This window comes from Petaurus breviceps, unplaced genomic scaffold (assembly GCF_028583685.1).
Source record: "Petaurus breviceps papuanus isolate PSGF00001 unplaced genomic scaffold, PetGlider_PUasm1.0 174, whole genome shotgun sequence".
In the NCBI taxonomy this organism is placed as follows: Eukaryota; Metazoa; Chordata; class Mammalia; order Diprotodontia; family Petauridae; genus Petaurus; species Petaurus breviceps.
The window spans coordinates 9,461,178-9,481,819 of NW_027185761.1; the positions used below are offsets into that span (position 1 = coordinate 9,461,178).

Genomic DNA, 20,642 nt, shown 5'->3' on the forward strand with positions numbered 1-20,642 from the left:
TTCAGTTAGCCCAAACTGGTGTTGGGGACGGGTTGCTGTGGCAACTGCCGTACTCGGACCCGCCTAGTTTTAATACTATAGTCAGAACTTTTCCCTTTCGCCTTCTCACTTTCGCGAAATTTGGCTACAGGCAGCCTCCGTTCTCCTCTCGGCTGCCAGCGCAGACTCGAGAGAGTTTGAATCTCGCGGGATTTCGCGGCCACCTACAATATTCCTACCAGCTGTGTCCTTAAAGGAAGCGTAGTTTGGGCTTGGGATCAGAAAAGAAGGCCTTGGGGCTTCTCTCTTCTTGTCTCTCCCTCGGTTTCTCGATTTCCCGGACACCTCCCTCTTTCTGGCTGGGGCAGGCCCCGTTATCCCGATCATGAAGCTGAGGGGCTCCAGGCACCTTGCTCTGGGGGGACGTCAGTGATTGCGCTCGTAGGGGGCAGAGCAGCAGTCGGGCCTTGAGCTCCGGTAATGGAAGAACGTCCAGAACCCTCGGACCGCGCTGGAGTACTGGCTGCGACGCCTGAATTCCCAAGACCATGATTACAAAGCTAGAAGGGACACATTGGAGGTTATCTAGTGCAGTTCCCTCATCTTAGATAAAATAAAGCAGACCAAGAGAGGGGGAGCGACTTGCCCTTTGCATCCCACTCCCACCCCCAAGGGAAGGAAGAATGGTGGGCCGGAAACAAGCATTTGTTCATAGGTGCTGGGCACTGCCCTAAGGGTAGGAAGGGAGCATCCCTGCCAGGCGGCCCTGTGGGAGAGGAACGTCCAGATCCCCGGGCCGGAATAACTGATTAAGGAGCTGTTGTTTGGAACCCCATACTTCCCGCATAACCGTGTAATTGATACCGAAGGAAGAGGACACTGAGCTCTAGAATGATCATAGGTAGTAGTTTAATCAATCATTACGAATACTTACAAACAAGGGCAGTCCTGGGTCTGGGCGGCAACCGGACGGTTCTGTGGATCCCCGCTAGAGAACCCCCAAATCCCTCTGGTGATTATAGAAAACAAGGAGGAACTTGAGTGCATCACTCTCCGTTGGTGGATAGTTTTGGTTTTCTGCTTAGTAATGAGTTTTGCAGTTAAGCCAGTGTAGTACCCAAAAAAGTTTGTGTACTGATCTTGTCCCAGTCACAATATTCTTGTTTTGGCCATAGTATCTTAAGTTTTGACTTAGTGTCTAAAATATAATTGCAGACAGGTCTCAGGCCATGCCTAGGCTTCCAGCTGTCACAGAGTTTAAGTTTTTATGGCTTTTCACTTATTACTGTATTTTAGGGCTTTTTCCCTGGCAGGACCCTACCTATACTAAAGGCTTGGGATAAAGAAAGACCAAAAAAAAAAAAAAAGCTGGTTCCTGTTCTTAAGGAGTTCACAGTCTTAAGGGGAAAGACAACGTACAAACAACTGTACAACAAGCTATATACAGAATAAATTGGAGATAATAGCACACAGGCAGTATTAAACCACACTAGAATTCATTAGACGCTAATAGATTTAGAGCTGGAAGGAACCAAAAGGTCACCTGGGGCAGCAGAAGGCCTAGAGAAAGGGGGTGACTTAACAAACATTAATTAAATGTGTAAAATATGCCAGTCACAGGCTGAAATGATAAAAATGAAATAGTCCTTGCCTTTAAAGAGTATATTCTAAAGGTTGTGCATATATAAGTATATATTTAATATATACAAAGTGAATGTAACTTTTCCCTCAGTGCCCCAGATTCAGTCTGGAGTCTTAGTAAGCCAAGTTAATTGTTTAGGAACTCCATAACCCAAGTGAGCTCTTTTTGTTTTCCCCTGGGGCTGATGTCCTTGCCCACCAGATGGCTTCTAGGGATCTGGCATGTTTACAAATAAGGAGAAATCAGTAGGGACTCCAAAGAAGGGGCTGATCTGCCTTTCCATCCTATGATATTCTTTCTCTGGACTGATGAAAACCACATACTTATGTGTGGCAAATCCCCTATTTTCAATACTGATTTTTCTTTTCTTGCCAGGGTGTCTTTCAGGGTTCCCATATTTTATTTTTAGGATCCCAGTAATATGCTAGCTGGCACATGTGGCTTCCAGTCACCCCCTAGAGCCCTGCATTGGAGGCAGCCTTGACCATCTTACTAAGGGAGAGAAGTAGGGAGTGTCTACCCTTAAAGCTGCTGTGGGATCAGTTTTAGGTTTTAATATTATAACAATAATCCCAAATAATTTAGTTAACAGTTTTACAATTTTCATAAGTGAAAGCCAACTTGTTTTAGCTTTAAGACAGGGTTAGCAGGACTTAATAAAATAACTGGTTTTAAACATTTTTTTCACTTAGTTTCAAAAATTTAGATTAAAAGTTGTTTTGTCTAACACCATTTCTGCTCACAGTGGTCACTCAAGTTTTACAATATAAGAGAATTTTGCTATAATGTAGAAATATAATAACACAAACAGTAGATGACATTAATTGCATTTCCAAATCACATATAAAAATTATTGAGAAAAGATTGGGCTTACTAAGTGTAGAGGCTGGTTGACTTCTGACCTCATTTTCCCCCTCTTCTCATCTACCCACAGTTGCAGAGCCTGGTTGTGTGGGTTGTCGATTTGGGAAGGAAGGAGAAAGAGAGTACCACTACTTGTGTGGGAGAAACGCAGGACTGGGTAGTACTGGGAGGCTGTAGAGTCCAGAGGCAGAATTAAAGGTCAGGGGGCTTTTGAGGAGAGGATTTTGCTGAATAAGAAGGAGGGTCCCTGAGGAACCCACAAGCTTCCTAACAGGGGTAGCTTGGCTTTGGGGAACTTGGAGCAGAAACTCCAGGTGTGGGAGCAAGGACTTGGGGTTTTGAGAGGAGAGGTTTATCTGTGTACCTAGAGGAGTGGGCTTTAGGGTATCCAGGGGCCTAGGGCTGTTGCTAGTGGGGCCCTGATGTAGCTGCTGTGCCTTCCCCCTTGTTCCTTTCACCAGGTGGGGAAGATTAACTCAAATTCCCTACTATTCTAACTTTTCACTGCAGCCTTAGCTCAGTCAGAGCCAGGATGACAGGATGAAGGATCTTAATGGTTCTAACCTTTCACTGTATCCTTTGCTTGGTCAGAGCAAGGATGACAGGGAGAAAGCACTGTAGCCCTAGCCTGGGAAGATCTGAGACCACAAGAAAGAGAATCTTAGGAGAAGGCACTGTAGTCCTAGCCTGGGAAGAACTGAGACCATGAGGAAGAGGATCTTAATGGTTGTTACTTTTCACTGTGGCCCTGATCTGATCAGAACTGGACTACAGTGAGAAGGCACCTTAGACCTAGCCTACAGGGAGGAGAATCTTAGTATTTTTTTTTTACCTTTTGCTCAAGTAAACTTCACTCAGGTGTTTACTCCTTTAAAAACTTCTCTGAAAATGAGAGCTTGAACATTCCAGTCAAGGCGAATGGGACTCTGGAAAAGATTCAGTGGCGCCTAGTCCCTTCTTCCCCATACTGGAGAGATAAAAGTTTCATCTCTGAGCCATCTCTTTTTCAGATCTATGCATTTTCCCAATTTATCTTAGTGCCAAATAGTAACCAGAATGAATTCAATTACCTGGATCTATATTCCCAATGATATTGCACAGTTCTCTTTCTGTGACCCAGGAAAAGGTGAAGTGTTAGTCCTATTCCAAAGTGCAACTTTGAAACTTGCCTCACTTTGATCAATGAAGTGACCCTTTTCTCCTAGACAGATCTTAGGGGAGAAGTTTCCCCTTTCTCTTTTTCTGTCTGTCTTTCCACCTCCAGAACTTGTCGGAGTCCAAGGAAATAGAGAGAGAGATTGCTTTTTGTTTTTGCCAATAACCTTTCTTTAAGAGACATCGATGTTTCTAGCCCAGGAACAGTTTTTTTTCTTTTCTGACTGGCTGCATTTTGAATCTTACAAGGTGGCACCCTCAAAGATTTTTACACACACACAGAGGAGACAGATATAAACAGAAAGCACAGATAGCACTAACTTTTCTTGGTCTTCCAGATTATACAAAGACCAGGCACTATTACAGTATAGTAGTTCCATAGGATGGGAGTTGAGACTGAATGTCAGTAAGCCAAAGGAAATCCCCCCTATAGCCACATTCATTCTTCAGTGGCATCCCACTGAAGGATGAAGAATTGAGTTCATAAAGAATTCCCCGCAAAATTCCCAAGCATAGCGTCCTCTGGCTAGAGGGAATTTGCTAGCCACAAGGGTCCAATTGATCCAGTCAAACCTTCCTAGGTGCTTGAAGGACCTCCCAGCTAAGAGAAGGGAAAAAGATAGGCTTATCTTTGTATTAGAGGGGGTCTGAATCAGAGAAACAGCTCCACATGAAGAGGAATCCCAGTCAGAGACTCAGGCCCACCCAGGGATGTCAGAAAGCTGTTGTGGTTTAAACCCAGGGACACCAAAAACTATTGAGGCAGGGTCTCTGCCCACCCTAAAACTTGTGGTTTCATGATGTGTTGTGGTGGAACCATTTCAAAGAATTCAGTCAGACCACCTCTAAAACAAGTATAGGCATTTATTGAGATTGATGCCTCTCATGAAGCAGGCTAAGTTCCAACAGGAACCAGCAACTTTAGAGAAAACAAGATTCATTTTTATAGGGTAAAGATGCAATTACATAACAGAAATTTACATAGAATAGAGGAATATCATTAATATTAAAAAGGCAAGAGGAGTTTGTTAAAGGATTAGTTAATGGAGGAGGGGTCCCATCTATGGTTCGGTGGTTAAACATTCTGGTCATTCTGCCCTTCAGCTGGCTAGCTATTGTTGTCCTGTCTGGTTAAGACAGGTATTGTCCTATATTGGGCTCGATGAATGATATGATTATGATTGAATACAAGAACACACCTGTTTCTGTGGGAATGGGTCTGGGGGGCAGTGACCAACTAGAGGAAGTAGCTAGGTTCCCATCACATGGACACACCTGCTGTTTCTGTGAGAACTAAGAGTTCAGGGACACACCTGTTGTTCCAGTGAGCAGTGAGGCATATTTGAAGAAGTTAGGATATTGGCCGGGGTGGGGGGCAGAGGGGGCGGTTAGGTAGGTACAGTGGGCCTGCTGTTCATTGGGGCCAGGCCTATAATGAAGTTAGAATACTGGGGCTGGGAGCAGCTTTATTAGGATTCCATCCAGAACAAGAACGAAGGCCTGCCTGGCCTTTCTCCAAAATGGAAGCCAGAGGGAACTTACAGGTTGGACAAAGGGAGGCACCACTCAGAGAGGGGGACAAGACAGCCCATTCTATTTCTGACTAGCTTTATTAGGAAGTCTTCTGACATCAAGCCTTAATTTACTTCCACAACTTCTACATCTAGATCTCATTTATGCTTTCTGGGTAAAAAAAAAAATCCAATTCCTCTTCCATCTGACAGGTCTTTAAATACTTAAAGGACAGCAATTACACATCCCCTTTGCCTTCTGTCCAGGGTAAATCTCAAGCTGGTTTTGTTTTAACTCATATCTAACGTGACGAGACCCCAAGACAAGGCAATGTTTACCGTCCTAGTTATCCTCCTCTGGGATCTCTTCTCTTGTCAACCTGCAGGGCCCAGAACTGAAAAATGCTCCAGAAGTGGTCTGAGTACGGAGAAACTATCTCCTTCAAAGAGGGTGGTGGACCTGAGGGTCCAGGTGGCAGAATGGCATCTCACTGAAGAAAGGATGGGGGAAAGCCATACATGGCACTTGCCTCACCCTTCTCTGTGGTACTCCCATGCTGCAGAGGTAGAGGATAGGTCCCCTGTTCACTGGTTCCTGTTCCTGATGGAAACTGAACAAGTTTATTTTAATCGATAAATACATGGATTTTTCTCAGTCTTCGTTCTTCTTGATCCCTGCAGTTTTTAACATTGTTATTTTCTCTTCATGCACACTCTCAGCTTTCATTACACTGTTGTCTCTTAGTTTTCTTCCCTACATATATTCCACTTCTCAATCTCCCTTGCTAAATCATTATGGAGCCATGTCTCCCAACCCTGAGTGTCCAATAAGGCCCTGTACTGAATCTCTCTTCTACTTTTGGTAATCTCATTAGATCTCACAGGTTAAATTCTCTTTGTATAATGACTCCTACATTTCTTATATATAGCCCAAATCCTTCTCCACTCCAGTCCTACATTACTAACAAGACATCTCCAAGAGAATCTCTTGGGAATCTAAAATTTCATCACATTGAAAATCGAACTTATCTTTTATAAGTTTCTTGAGGACAGAGACATTTTTAAAAATTATCTTTGCATACCTGGTATTAGGCAGGGTCTTTGGGGTGTTCAGGGAGGACTAGCACCTCTGGTATGAGGGCTTGCCAAGCCCTTTTAAAGGTTGTGCATCCATCCACCTTTTGTGTCCACCTGTCACCCCACTCTCACCTTTGACTCCAAGAAGCTATTACAAGTGCTGGAACCACACCCTGGTAAAATCATCTTGGCAGACTGGCTAAACCAGGTTGAGGGTAACAGGCCTTAAGTCCTTTGGTGAGTTAGGGGGATGTTAACCCTAAGCATGAGAAGACTTCCTCCCCCCACGCCCCTTCCTATGGAATAAGTGGATGAGAACAATTTGTTTCCACTTCCCATGAAGGTGCTGAAACAGTCACAGTGGAGTGCCTGACCAAATTTGGTCAGACATCAAAGATGCCAAGGTCATTCACTGCATCATGGGCTACCATCACCAATCATCTTGAGTTTTTTCTTGCCACTGGATTTTGATGACATTGGAAGAAGAAGTGAAGCTGATGAGTGTGCAACTCTTCCTCACTTAAATCCAGTTCACAAAGATATTACCCCATGATGCCATTGGTCCTCTCTGAAAATGAAGGACGAGCAGCAACAACAACCTATTAGACACTCAATAAATTCTTATAGGATCTTAGATTTAGAATTGTAAGGTACATAAGAAGCCAGTGAGCCTAACACCCCTCCCCTTTTATAAGATGAGAAAACTGGCTACAGAAAGCTTAAGTAATTTACCCATGATTAAACAGTTAGTCAATTTTTGAGGCTTGGTTTGTGCATATTCTCTTCTCTCTTCTCTTCTTTTCTCTTCTCTTCTCTTCTTTTCTCTTCTTCTCTCTTCTTCTCTCTTTTTCTCTCTCCCTCTCTCTCTCTCCCCCTTTCTCTCCCTCCCTCTCTCTGTCTCTGTCTCTGCTCTTCCTCCCTCCCTCCCTCTCTCTCTCTCCACCCTAATTACAAAAATTGCTTGTTATGTCTCTAATATTTGACAATTTTCTCCCACTGAAACATTCAGACATAGGATCAGAATCTATAGTCCTATGTTTTGACATTTAGGATAATCATCAAACTGTTTAAGCTTCCTTTGATCTGTTATGGTTAAGGGAGGTGGAGAGCATAGGGTTTTTTTGGCAGAGCATAAGCAAAATCCAAGAAGTAGATTTGGGTGATTCGATACTTAAGTTGAAGACCTGTTCTGAGAAATACTTTGCAAACTATTTAAACCAATCTATTATGACCTTGTAGCCCATAGCCAAACCATGCACTTCTTTGGTGTTTCCTTCCAAGACCCAGATATTTCCTTGCCTTTTGTGGAAGATTTTTCTCTGAGTAAATAGGGCAATCTTAATCTTATCTACTCCAATTGGGAGAACACAGGCAAACCTGTATAGTCTGTGTCAGTATCCTTCAAAAAACAAAATGTGTTTAGATACTCTCTCTCCTTTCATGGCCCACTCTGCTTGTCTGGGAGCATTTGATCAGGGTGAGGTAGACATAAGGGCATCAATTGGCAATGCGATCTGAATCTTTCCCATTGTCTGCATCCACATCTGAATATGGCTCCTCTAAGTCTATGTTTTCAAACTTGGATGTGGCCCTTTTCCAAGTTGTATAAAGAATGACCTTTAATTAATGACTGTCTCCATATCCCCAAGCAGAATGCCTGCTAGAAAGGGTGAGGTGGTTAAGGCAAAACTTTCAGATACAGTCCAAGAGCTCTTTGCTATCTGGACCCACTAAAACAATTTAAGTTTAAATGTAAGAAGTTTTCCTTACTGGTACTCAAGTGAGGGTACCCTCTGGGTCTATCATCTGCATGCTGTGGTTAAAAGAGGTTAAAACATTGAAGTTTTGAGCCAGGGTGACTTAGTAGAGTGGTAGCAACCCTTAAAGTAGATAAGGACCATGGTGGATCCTAGGCAGAAAATTCCCTTTAAAAAAAAAATTCTTTATAGGATCACTTTCTTTTCTCAGAAATCTGTTGCTCTTCTGCAGCCACCTAAGGACCTTCCCATGCCCCGCCCCAGTCCTCTTTGTTTTCTCTTGCTTATGAATTATGTTCCCTCAGGTTGGGAAGAAAAGGGAAGAAAGTAGTGGTAGTAGGTTAGCCCCTCATACCATTAAAAAAAAAAGCCACTACCAAGTTCCTAGACTCAGAGACTGAGAATGAAAATTGCTGGAAAAATTCTGGAAGAAACATGTATTAATGCTAGTTTGCTGGTTAGCCATGTTGAAAGAAGTTAAGCATGTAGACAGGAAAGTGACAAGGCATATAATTATAAAAGAGTCTCTTTCTCCTCTTCCTTCATCCCTGACTGACTGCAGCAGCCTGGGTGGGTGAACAGAAGAGAGTGAGAGATATATAAAAGTGAAGATTATTTAAGTAAATTTTTTTTTAAAGTTCTTTCTGTCTCTCTACATTCCTGAACCAAGGCCAGATTCTGTGGTATAAAAGGACAGACAGGGAAAAAAAGGGAAGGGGGGAACCTTTTCCCCTCAGATAAAAGAGAAGTTTCCTTCACTAATTAAAAAGACAGGAAGGTTTGGAGGCCGTGGTAGTGAAAATTTCAAGGTGAAGAGAGGGAAGAGGCATGCACTTTGAAATAGAATTGGCACTTAAACCTTTCAGGGCTCACAAAAAGGGGAAAGATTTTTGTGAATTGGGAAACAACCAAAAGGTGACTGAGTTTGATTGGAATAACTAGCTAGAATTTGGAGTCTTACAAACTAAAATTAGGTACTGGTCAATTTTAAAATCACTTTTAAAATTGTGATGCGTATTAAAGAAATGACTAAATTCTGAGACTCCTATTCATAAGAAGAAATCACAGAGAGATATGGGTAAATTGATAAGCTATGGGTTCCTTCCAAGGTTGTGGAACTGGATTTGAACCAAATTAAAACATGCTCTTAAGTGTGATAATTGGGGTAGATTAAATATCAGATTACATTTTTACAATCTTTGGCAGTGTTTTGGCTGGAAATAGTGGACTCCATAATATGAAATGATTAGAATAAGTATCATTTGTGTAAAATATACTACGGTCAATATTAAAATCATAACCCCAGATTCTATGTAATATTATTTGGAACATAAATCCAGGTAATTAAATTCATTCTTGTCACATTTTAAATTAAATATCTCTCTTTTAATTTGATGATTAAAACAAATCAGAATTTATTATAGACAAATTGGGAAAATAGTAAGACATGAAATTTGTTAACTGGGTAACCTTAAGCAAGTTACCTCAGTTTACTTCACATGAGTGTTAAATGCCTAACACAATGTCTGACATAGGGCAAACACTATAAACATTAACTATTATTATTAGTTCCTCAATTAGATGTGACTAGTATATAATGTTAATGATGATGAGATGCCTGATTTTCTAAATAAGGTAATTTGGAAATGCATTCAACAGAACTGGATTTACCAATTGGTAATGGATTTGTTTCAAGTTTCAAATACAAAATATTGTTTCAAAATGGCAAACGTTTGTATCAGTTATGTCAAGCAACTTTAAAAAATTTGGATAAAAGAAACTGAAAGACAGTAGAAAATTGTTTAAAACCAAAAATTAAAAAAAATTATCAGTCCTGTTAATCCTGTCTTATAATGTTTTGCAATTGCCATTTAGAAAACTGGATATTTCCACTTTGCCTGTAGTTAAGAGGAAGTTACAGTTAAAATAATTTGGCTATCACTTATGAAAGTTGTAAGATTGTTAACTAAGCTATTTGGGGTTATTATTTTAATGTTTTCCAGATAGGTTCTGCCCAATCAGAAAAGTCTTCCTTGGGATATGAGGGTGTGCAGCAGGGTGAGTCTATTCCACCTGGGGGATAGGGAGGTTGATGTCAAAGAGTGTAGCCCACAGCAACTCTAAGGGTAGATGGAGTGAATACCCCCACCTTCCCTCCCTTAGGAAGAAGCCCTCCAATGTAGTGCTGTAGGTGGTGTTCAGAGGCCACATGTGCAAGTTACCATATATTGGGGTCCTAAAGATAAACAAATTGTGTCTGCTCTAGTAGATACCAGTGCAGAATACATGATGCTATATGGAAACCCTAAAAGACATACTGGCAAGTAGGAAGCTATAGAAGTAAGCAGAGGAAATTCAGTCAGGACAAAACAAACAATATTAAGACTAAAAACGGGAATTGCCACCCAGAGAGTATGTTGTTTACATCTGTACAGAGGAAGAATATCATGGGGTAGACAGTCAGGGGCATCAGGATCAGTCTCTTTCCTGAGGTTCCTGTCGATTCCCCTTATTTTGTAAACTTTCCAGGTCCCTGGAAACCATCTGTGTAGGCAAGGTCATTAGCCATGGGAAAAGAGCTTATTTGTATAATGGAGTTACTGAACAATGAACTTGGCTTGCTGAAAATTTGCAAGTTTATGTATAATATAGTAATAATTTATAATGATTGATTTCTCCCCCAGGATAAATTTAAACTTGAAAAGGAAAGACAAACAAGTGAAAGATGTTAAGTGAACTGTCTTATGTATGTGAGCCCTGCTAAATTTTTATTGCTTATAGCAACTCCATGAGAGTAAAAATAACTGTATCTAGCTGTGATTAGTGATAATCTGTGATTAGATAATCTATGATTAGTGAACCTTGACATTTGGGACAAAAGCTCTTAGAATTGTAAATCATTTTGTTTTGAATTCAGGTATAGTTATCTGATGAATTGTTAAGTCAATAACCTACTATTTGAGAGAAATGCCATAAGCTACTCAGATGGAATGTATGCATCTGGGAGAAAATTGAGAGGATATCCTTGGCATTGGCTTAAGGTGGGATGCTCTTAGCTAAGTTTCCCCATTGTATTCCTTTGAACAGAAATATTTCCCACTTGGCTTTTCATGAGGTGGAATTATTACTGCATGGTTGGTTGTCAAACTGTGACTCTTCCCTGAAATCAAATATAGCTAAGGATGCTTTGTTCTGTCATATATATGCCCTTAGGCTTAAGTCTGAAGGATCTGTTTGAAGTGGGTATGACCATATCCATGCTATTTCCTTCCACAGCAAATTTCTATAATCTGATCAATTGGCCAGTAGAAGATATGAGCACAATGCCATGTATGTGAGATCTTGCTGTTTTCAATCTGAATGGGTAGTCATTCCATATTCCAAATAACTAGGTAAGTTAGTACTTGGGCTTGTCATATGCCTGCCTGTATAGTTGTGTGAAAGATTAAGTCCCTGAAAAAGCTTATTCTTTCAGAATGCTATGGAAATAATTGGACAAAAGTAAAATTGAAACAAAGATGAAATAAGCTCCTTAAATGTTTCAAAATGATGAAAGACTAATTGGGTATTGGTAGAGTTAATTGAGGGATCTGTTATTCTATTAATTACTGAGACTAAATCAGAAACATCTTCAGTTTGGTTTGGGGAAGAGAATTCCAGTACAATCAATCTCCTTAGATGGAGGTAACTTATGGAATATTTTGTGTTACATTAATGGAAAAGTCAATTTCATTTGAATTTACTACTTTTTTTTTTGCTTTTTGGAGGGGGCAGTTGGGGTTAAGTGACTTGCCCAAGGTCACACAGCTGGTTTGTGTGTGTGTGTGTGTGTGTGTGTGTGTGTGTGTGTGTGTGTGTGTGTGAAGTGTCTGAGGCCAGATTTGAACTCAGGTCCTCCTGACTGCAGGGCCAGTGCTCTATTCATTGCGTCACCTAGCTGCCCCTGAAATTTGCTACTAATGTGAAAATAACACTTATTTGTACTGTGTATCCTGTGGTAAAAACATGTTTTATTATAAACAACTTATTGATATGCACTATTTTGGAGTAGTTCTTTAAGTATCCTCCCAAGTCTTTTATTGTAACTGGAGTAAAGTCAGCCTTTTATAAGTAAATTCTTTTGTGTTACTATTGAACACAGAGGTGAAAAGTTTCTGCCTGCAAGAGTATTGTTACTTATATTTTTATGTATAGAACTGAATCCTCAGTAGCATCTGATCCTCCTAAAGGAATTGGAATCAGAAGGGAAATTTTTGAGAAAGTAACAAGATCAGAAAATCCTGTATGTCAGATGTAAATGATTTTAATGGCGCATGTAAAAATGCTTAATTTTCTGAAACTTTAAGCACAAACTGGGTTCCTGCTGTGAAGTTCCCACTTATAGTTCTATTGTGAAGATCAGAACTCTAAGGTTTGTCCTTTTTTTCTTTTCTTTCTTGTTTTTTTTTACAATCTGGATTAGTTATTGGAGAAGTAAAATTTGAGAGTCCGTACTAAACTTGTATTGAGATATATGTCATAAAAGATTTTAGCAGGAACATCTAAAGAGTCTCTACAAGTAACCTGGAACCAGAAAAACAATTCTATATGACTGGGACATGATCTACACAAGCTTATGTTTGAGCATGGCATTGGATTAATTCCCAGGCTCACGACGAAGCAGAAAACCAAAGGACCCACCCACCAGTCATTGCGCCCTCTGTCTCCCCCCTTCCCTTTGTCCATTTTCTGTAATTACCACAGGGATTGGGGGGCAGTGCTCTTTGCAGGGATCCACTGACCTGTCTGGCCACTGCCTCCTATTTTGTAAGCATTCGTAATAATTGATTAAACTATTACCTATAATCAATCTGAAGATACTCGGCCTCTTTGGTATCAAAAAAAACACCTTAAAGTCATGGGGGAGGTACAGGGTTCCCCAGTTAGGGGATTTCCAGAACTTACAGTCATTTTTTTAGTTGTGTCTGACTCTGTGACCCCATTTGGTGTTTTCTTGGTAAAGACACTGGAGTGGTTTGCCATTTCGCTCTCTAAATCATTTTACAGATGAGAAAACTGGGGCAACAAGGGTTAAGTGACTTTTCCAAGGTCATATAGCTAGTAAGTGTCTGAGGCCAAATTTGAATTTAGGAGGATGAATGTTCCTGACCCTAGGCCTGGCTCTCTATGCACTGTGCCACCTCACTGCCTATCTTCGTGTTCCATTCTTGTTGCTCCGTGCCATATAACTTTTTGTAACTCCACAGACTATAGCATATGCCAAGTTCTTCTTTCCTCCACTAGGGGGCCATCTTTAGTCATCCTGATCTGTATCTGGTCACTGGACCCAGATGGTTCCAGAGGAGAAAATGAGGCTGCATCACTTAAATCCAATTCACCTGCATGTCATGGCATCACCTCCAGGATGTCATGGTCCTCTTCAGATGAAGGACAAACAACAACAAGAATCCTCCACTATTTCCCCAAGACTGTCCAAACTCGCATTCATTGCTTCCATAGCCTATCCATCTCAGCCTCTGCAGTCTCCTTTTCCTTTTGCCTTCACTCTTTCCCAACGTCAAGGTTGTTTCCAATGAATCCAGTCTTCTCATCATGTAGCCAAAGTATTTAAGCTTCAGCTTCAGTGTTTGACCTTCCTGTGAATAGTCTCAATTGACCAATTTGATCTCCTTTCTGGCTGACTCCTCTATAAAGGAAGGTTTTGGGAGGAGTATAGTTTCACCTCCAGTGTTGAGTCATTCAGCATGGTGATAAGCTTGTTCTGTCAGAACCAAGCAAAGCTGCTGATGGACAAGCCGGTGAAGTAAGTGCTATTGTTACCTTTGTTTTATAGTTGTGAAAACTGAACCTGAGAGGTCAAGTGATTTGGCCAGGGTCACATAACTAGTAAGTGAGGCAGCAGTCAAACTCTGGTCTTTCTGACTCCAGATCAAAGTCTATCCACTATATAATCCGAATATTTGTATAGCGGAAGAACTGCAAATGTTCCAGGATAAAAACAATTAAAAGAAATCAATCCCAGAAACATTAGCAATAACTGTCTATTTACAGGCCATACTATTACTAGACCATGGCCACAAGGTGTCCCTCTCCCCTTCTTTAGTGAATTGTAGTCCATGAAAAGTTAATTTGCTTATAAAGAAAAGAAATGGAACAGAGATATACCAGACAGTTAAATGAACCTAATAGTCAAGAACATTGTAAAGGACCTTGTTATTGATGAAAATTGACTCTGAAGCTGTATATAAGCAAAAAAGAAAAAATAAAGATTTGTTTTGAGGAAGAAGGTTGGTTCAGAGCAAAGAAAAACACAAGGAATCTTTAATACTGACAGACATATGTGTGCGTGGATGTGACCTTGGACAAGGTACAAAACCCCTGTAAAATGAGGCAACTAGACTTGATGGACTCTGAGGTTGCTTTTAGCTTTAGTTCTGCAATTCTGTGTCTGTGCCTTGAGAGGTGGCATTGGCACAACAATGCTCACTTGTAATGACACTCAGGGATTAAAGTGAAAGGGAGTATAGTCCATGGGACCAAGACCGACATTCTCTCATCCCCACCAGTGAACTGGAGAGAGCCATTGCTTTGTTGGTAGATAGATTCCTCTGCATGTGCCTCATAGGGTATCATTACTATGATCTAGTCTACAATTTACAACCCCCCCCCCCAAATCCTGTTCTCTATATGGCCTTACAGAGTTTGGTGCTTGTTAGTATATAGATTCTTCTGAAAATTATCCACATGGCTCTGTGCACACAGACAAAGATTTCAGAGCCTACAGCCTTCCCACATCTCTTGAATACAGCACCTCTTTCTCTCCTCTGGCACTGCTACCACCTTTGTGCAGGCTCCTTTCACCTCACACCTAGACGTGGCATGAGCCCACTGGTTTATCTGCCTACCACAAGTTTCTCCACATTCCAGTCTTCCCTCTACTCAGCTGTCAATAACTCATCTGACCATGTCATTCCCTCCCTCCACTAAATACATTCCATTAGCTTCCTGTTACCTCCAGCATCAAATAAAAAATTCTTTGTTTGACATTCAAAGCCCTTCATAACTGCCCCCCCCAATCTTTCCAGTCTTTTTATACTTTACCGTCCCTCTTATGCTCAGCATTCCAGTGGCTCTGAAATCTTTGCTGCTCTTTATCTTTGCTACACTTTATCTCCAGACTCTGGGCATTTTCACTGATTGTCCCCCATGCTTGGAATTCTCTCCTCCCCATCTCCACCTCTGGCTTCTCTGGCATTCCTCAAGTCCCAGCGAAAACCTCCCTTTCTATAGGAGGCCTCTTCCTTCAGTGGATTATCACCAGTGTTGTCTTGTGTATAGTTTCTTTGTTCATAGTTGTTTGCACATTGACTCCCCCTTTATACTATAAGCTCTTTTGGAGCAGGGACTGTTTTTGTTTTTTGTTTTGCTTCCCTTGTATCCCTAGCATGCAGAGCAGTGCCTGGCACACAGTAGGTTTTTGAATGACTGACTGTCTTCATTCTGGAGATGATAGAGGACTCTTTTCATCTTGCATGCTCTTCTGATATCACCGATGTAACAATCAGCAAGGGCTATAGATAGTTTGATGAATATATTGACCCTGTAAAAATGAGCGACAGCATCTCCTCAGATTACTTAGTAGGATCCTAAATTTCAGTTCCCAGTTCTCTCTAACCTGATGACTGGACATCAAAAAGCAAGGAGGGAATTTGATAATGGACTGACCTCTTGCTTTCCCTAACCCTTCCCAACTCCATTCTTGTCATTACTAGGAAAGAATTCCTGTCTTCCTTGTTCTGGGCTTCTTATGATGCTGAGTCAGGCCATGTACTTTCTGTGTTCTTGCCACCTATTCCACTTCTCAGAGGGCCTTGGCAATTATGTACCTGTGATAGTACCCTCCTTAGGCTTCTGCTTCTGCATTTCAGGGACACCTAGACACTTGTTTTTGTTACTTTCTGATGCCTTTATCAAGTAATATTTTTATTATAGAAGTAGCTTGATATAGTGGATACAGTGCTGGGACTGGTAAATCAAGAAGCCAGGTTCAAATTCTTTTTCTGAGTAGCTGTGGAGCCCAGAAAATCTCCTAACCTCTGTCTTTTCCAGACAGCTCCATGGAGACTTGCCTTTTAAATCATCTGGCTATTCTGGTGACTGATAAGGGGAATTTCCACCACTTGCTTCGAAATCATAGATCCTTCTTTATGTATTATGGTTGTCTGTGTTAACTTCGGAGCTTTGACTTTTCTTACCTAACCTGAGGGAGCTAGGAGGTGCAGTGGATATTCACTGTACCAGAAATTAGGAAAACATGAGTTCAAATTCAGCCTCATATACTCTTTAGCTATGTGGCCCTGGACAAATAACTTAACCTCTGTCTACCTCATTTTCCTGCACCTACCTCACAGGATTGTTGTGGGCATCAAATGAGTGTTCTAAGTGTTTGGGATGCAAAGAAAGGCAAAAACAAGTCTAAAATAATTATGGAAGCAAAAGGAAATGTGACCATGAAGATGGGCTCTCTTGTAGTTTTCTTTCAAGAAGTCTAAACATCTCTCTATTTTTAACTTTGTTGGGTCATCTCATTCCATTAGCATTTGTGCAGTTTTTACTTCTAACCATGGAAATACTAAACGAATACTTTTTTACTTTTTTTGTATAAAATAGAGTAATGTGTTTTTGACTTTTAGAAGTATTTTATTTAACAATAGCTTCCATAGCCTCAACAAGATGTGAACCCAAGAATAAATTCCCCAAGGGGCAATTTTTATCCTTTAATCACAAAATCGATAGCTATTCAGGCTCCCAGAAATATGGTGTCAAATGCAGTGTAGATAGTATTTATATCTCTATAAAGAAGGGCCTGTCTCCTGTGCATTGACTTTATTTTTCTTCCCCTAATGTCACTACTCTCCTCATTCACAATTTCCCCTCAGTATATACTTTTAATTCTCAACAACATCATCATCAACATCAACAACAAAGAGCAACAGTAAAGCAACTATTTCCAAAAAGCTAGATGAAGCCTGAGGAAGCACATTCTTGGACTATATATCTAACATCCTGCATTGACACCTGTTTTGTAAAAGTATAAAGGATTATTTCCAGTAATTGAAATTTCACTACTTTTCAAAGTGATAGAATTTATGCCTATATAGCTGCAAAATGCATCCTGGTTCCTGAAGCCATTTGTTGCAATACCCAACAAAATCCACAAGGTGGCGAAATTATCCCATAAAAGCTGGCTCTGAAAGACAATGATCTCCACTTTCAGCATATTTCTTTGTGACAAGAAATGAGATTTCAAGAATTGCTGTGCTTTTAAGCTTTATGTAGGAATTAAAATTCATTCTAATTATGTTTCAAAATGTATTAAAATGCATTTTAATTAAAATACATTTAATTATGTAGGAACCGAAATACGTTAAACACAATGTTTACTACCCAAAACACATGGTCAAATGAAAGGTGAAATTGAAATGCGGGGGCACACTATCCAGGCCTGCCATATCTTTACTGCAACCAAAGAGAAAAGGAAACTCTGGAGAAAAAATAGTCTTACAGTGTCTTTTCCTCTGGGTATTTCCTTAGCTAACGAGCAGTTGCAAAGAAGTGGCATAATAAATTTCAGCCTGGGCCATTTTGGGAGAACTGGATGTTTGTTAAAGGCAGCTGGGTGGTGTAGTGGATAGGGATGTTGGTCCTGGAATCAAGATTTGAATCCAAATCCAAACTCAGATACTCCACTTACAAAAAGTGTGATTCTGGGTAAGTCATTAGCCTCTGTCTGCTTCAGTTCCCTTATTTGTAAAATGGAGATAATAATAGCCCCTACCTTCTCCAGGGTTGTTGTGAGAATAAAATGAGATAATATTTGTAAAGCGCTTTTTAAACCTTAAAGTGCTGTATAGATGTTAGCTATTATTTGTGAAATGGTCTTCATATCCTTGACCATTCCACAGAATCTTCAAGTTAGAGAAGACCTTACAGGCCACATGTTGCAGCCCATCTCTGATCAAGTAATCACTCAGCCTTTGCTAGAAGCTCTCCAATGAAGGATAACCAAATGGAATTCCATTTTGGGATAATTGTTAGGATTTTTTTTTCTTATGCTAAGCCTAAATTTCCTTATTTCCAACTTCTATCCACTGCTTCTAGTTCTGCCTTCTGAAGACAAATAAAGGAATTTATCCACTGAGAAGTTAATAGAAATGCAAACTTTAAAGCTGAAAAGGATCATTTAACTCATCTCCAACTTCCCATCCAATGTAAGAATCTTCCCTTCAGAATAATACACACTCAGTTGGAAATATAAATCATTCTCACCCTATAAGAAAGTAAAAAGGGACAGGGATAATAGAAAGGAGGGGGCTGACAAAAGAGAAGGTACATTGGGGAGGGCGGTAATCAGAAGTAAAATACCTATGAGGAGGTAAAGGGTAGGGAGCAAAAGAGGGAGAGAGAGATAAACAAGCAAAAAATAGCATGCAGGGGAAAATCACAGTTACTCTAGAACCTCCCTGGGACACAGTTTCCTTTTATACAAAATTACATCAATAATTAGTAATTCTTTTCCTGCCCAACTCTCAGGGTTGCTATGATCAATTTTTTAAATGATATCTATCAAACTGCTTTGTAAATGATAAAGTTTTATAGAAATATAAGGTAATATTTCAGTAATGGAGTGCTCACTGCCTTTCAAGGCCCCATGTTCTAGGGCAGTTCCTTGGGGTAAAAAAAGCACCAAAAGAGGTTTAGGAGGGTATATAAAATTAGTCTTGCTCTCTGAGTAAATTAGACAAACCTTATTGTACTTCAAAGGATTTTTGGATTTATTTTTCTCATCTGGTCTTCACCACAATCCATTGAGTTAAATGGTCGGGCCAGATTGGTTTCTTTTAAAAATTTATCTTCTTTGTTTTAAATTTTATTTTGTTTTTAGGAGCAGCTAGGTGGCATAGTACCATAAATACAGAACCAGCCTTGGAGTCAGAAGGACCTGAGTTCAAATCCGGCCTCAAACACTTGACACACTAGTGGTATGACCTCGGGCAAGTCACTTAACCCCAATTGCTCTGTAAAACAAAAACAAAAAACAAAAAAAAAACTACTTACTAACAACTCTGAGGTACCACATCTCACCAGTCAGATTGGCTAAGATGACAAAACAGGAAAATGACAAATGCTGCAGAGGATGTGGAAAAATTGGAACACTGATGCATTGTTGGTGGAATTGTGAACTGATTCAACCATTCTGGAGAGCAATCTGGAACTATGCCCAAAGGGCTATAAATAATTTTATACCCTTTGACCCAGCAATACCACTCCTAGGGTTGTATCCCAAAGAGATCGTAGAAGTGGGAGGAAGATCCATATGAACAAAAATATTTATAGCAGCTCTTTTTGTGATGGCAAAGAATTGGAAATTAAGGGGATGCCCATCAATTGGGGAATGGCTAAACAAGTTATGGTATATTCATGTAATGGAATACCATTGTGCTATAAGAAATGAGGAGCAGATGGACTTCATATTTACCTGGAGAGGCTTATACGAACTGATGCTGAGTGAGAAAAGCAGAACCAGGAGAAATTTGTATACAATTACAGACGCAACATATGTTTGATGACCAACTTTGATAGACTGGATTCTTCTCAGCAATGCAGGGTTATAAGACAACTCCAAAAGACTCATGATGGAGAGAGATGTCTACATTCAGAGAAAGAACTAGAAAGAATAGAGTTTGAATGAAGATTGAAGCAAACTACCTGCTCTCTTTCTTTTTCTTGTTTGGTTTTGTTTCCTCTTTCCCATTGTTCATTCCATCCATTACAATCCTTCTTTATAACCCAACTAATGTCTAATGTGGAAATATTTGCAGATCCTATACTGGATTGCAAGCCTCCATGGGGGGGGGGGGGGGAGGGAGGAGAGGGAGAGGGAGAAAATTTAAAATTCAAGTGATTGTGAAACTGAATCTTGTAAACTAAAAGTGAACAAACAAATTAATAAAAACCAAAAAATAAAAATAAAAACCTCAAAAATATGCTGTGTTAACATAAAAATTTTATCTTGTTTTTACCAATAATTTTTTATATTACTTTTATTTCCAAATATAGCTATTCCTTACCCCTCACCCTCATCAATCCATCCGTGTTATCAAAGATTAAAAAAAGATAGAAAAAAAAAGAAGTTAAATCTTACCAAATTCATCAACTATTTCTTTCAGTATATACAATATTCCACACCCATAGTCCTCCACAACTATAAAGAAGGGGGAGGGGTACATTTTTTTCATCTCTTGATCTTCATAATTATGCAGTGTCCAGGGTTTTTCTGTTGTTGTTTTTGCTCTTTCAGTTTGCATTGTTGTCATCAGTGTGTATATTGCTTTTAATTCTGTTTACTCTGCATCAGTTCATAAATCTTCCTGTGCTTCTCTGAATTACTCATCTTTTTTTATGAAATAGTAATATCCCATTACATTAGTGTACTAGTTTATTTAACCACTCTTTAATTAATAGACACCAGCTTTGTTTCCAGTTCTTTGCTACTATAAAAAAGTATTTCTATTAATATTTTGATGTAGTTGGGATCTTTATTTCTGACTTTGTACTCCTTGCATTGTATGCCTTGAAGTAGGATCTCTGGGTCAA

At 40.0% G+C, this 20,642-nt stretch overlaps 1 long non-coding RNA gene across 1 annotated transcript; it reads left to right on the forward strand.

Annotated features, from left to right (window-relative positions):
* Window positions 1–108: 108 nt before the first annotated feature.
* Window positions 109–19,699, forward strand: LOC138157939 (uncharacterized). The gene is made up of 4 exons (XR_011167512.1): window positions 109–880; window positions 11,262–11,377; window positions 18,147–18,256; window positions 18,931–19,699. It is a non-coding gene; the product is annotated as an uncharacterized lncRNA (long non-coding RNA).
* Window positions 19,700–20,642: the final 943 nt, after the last annotated feature.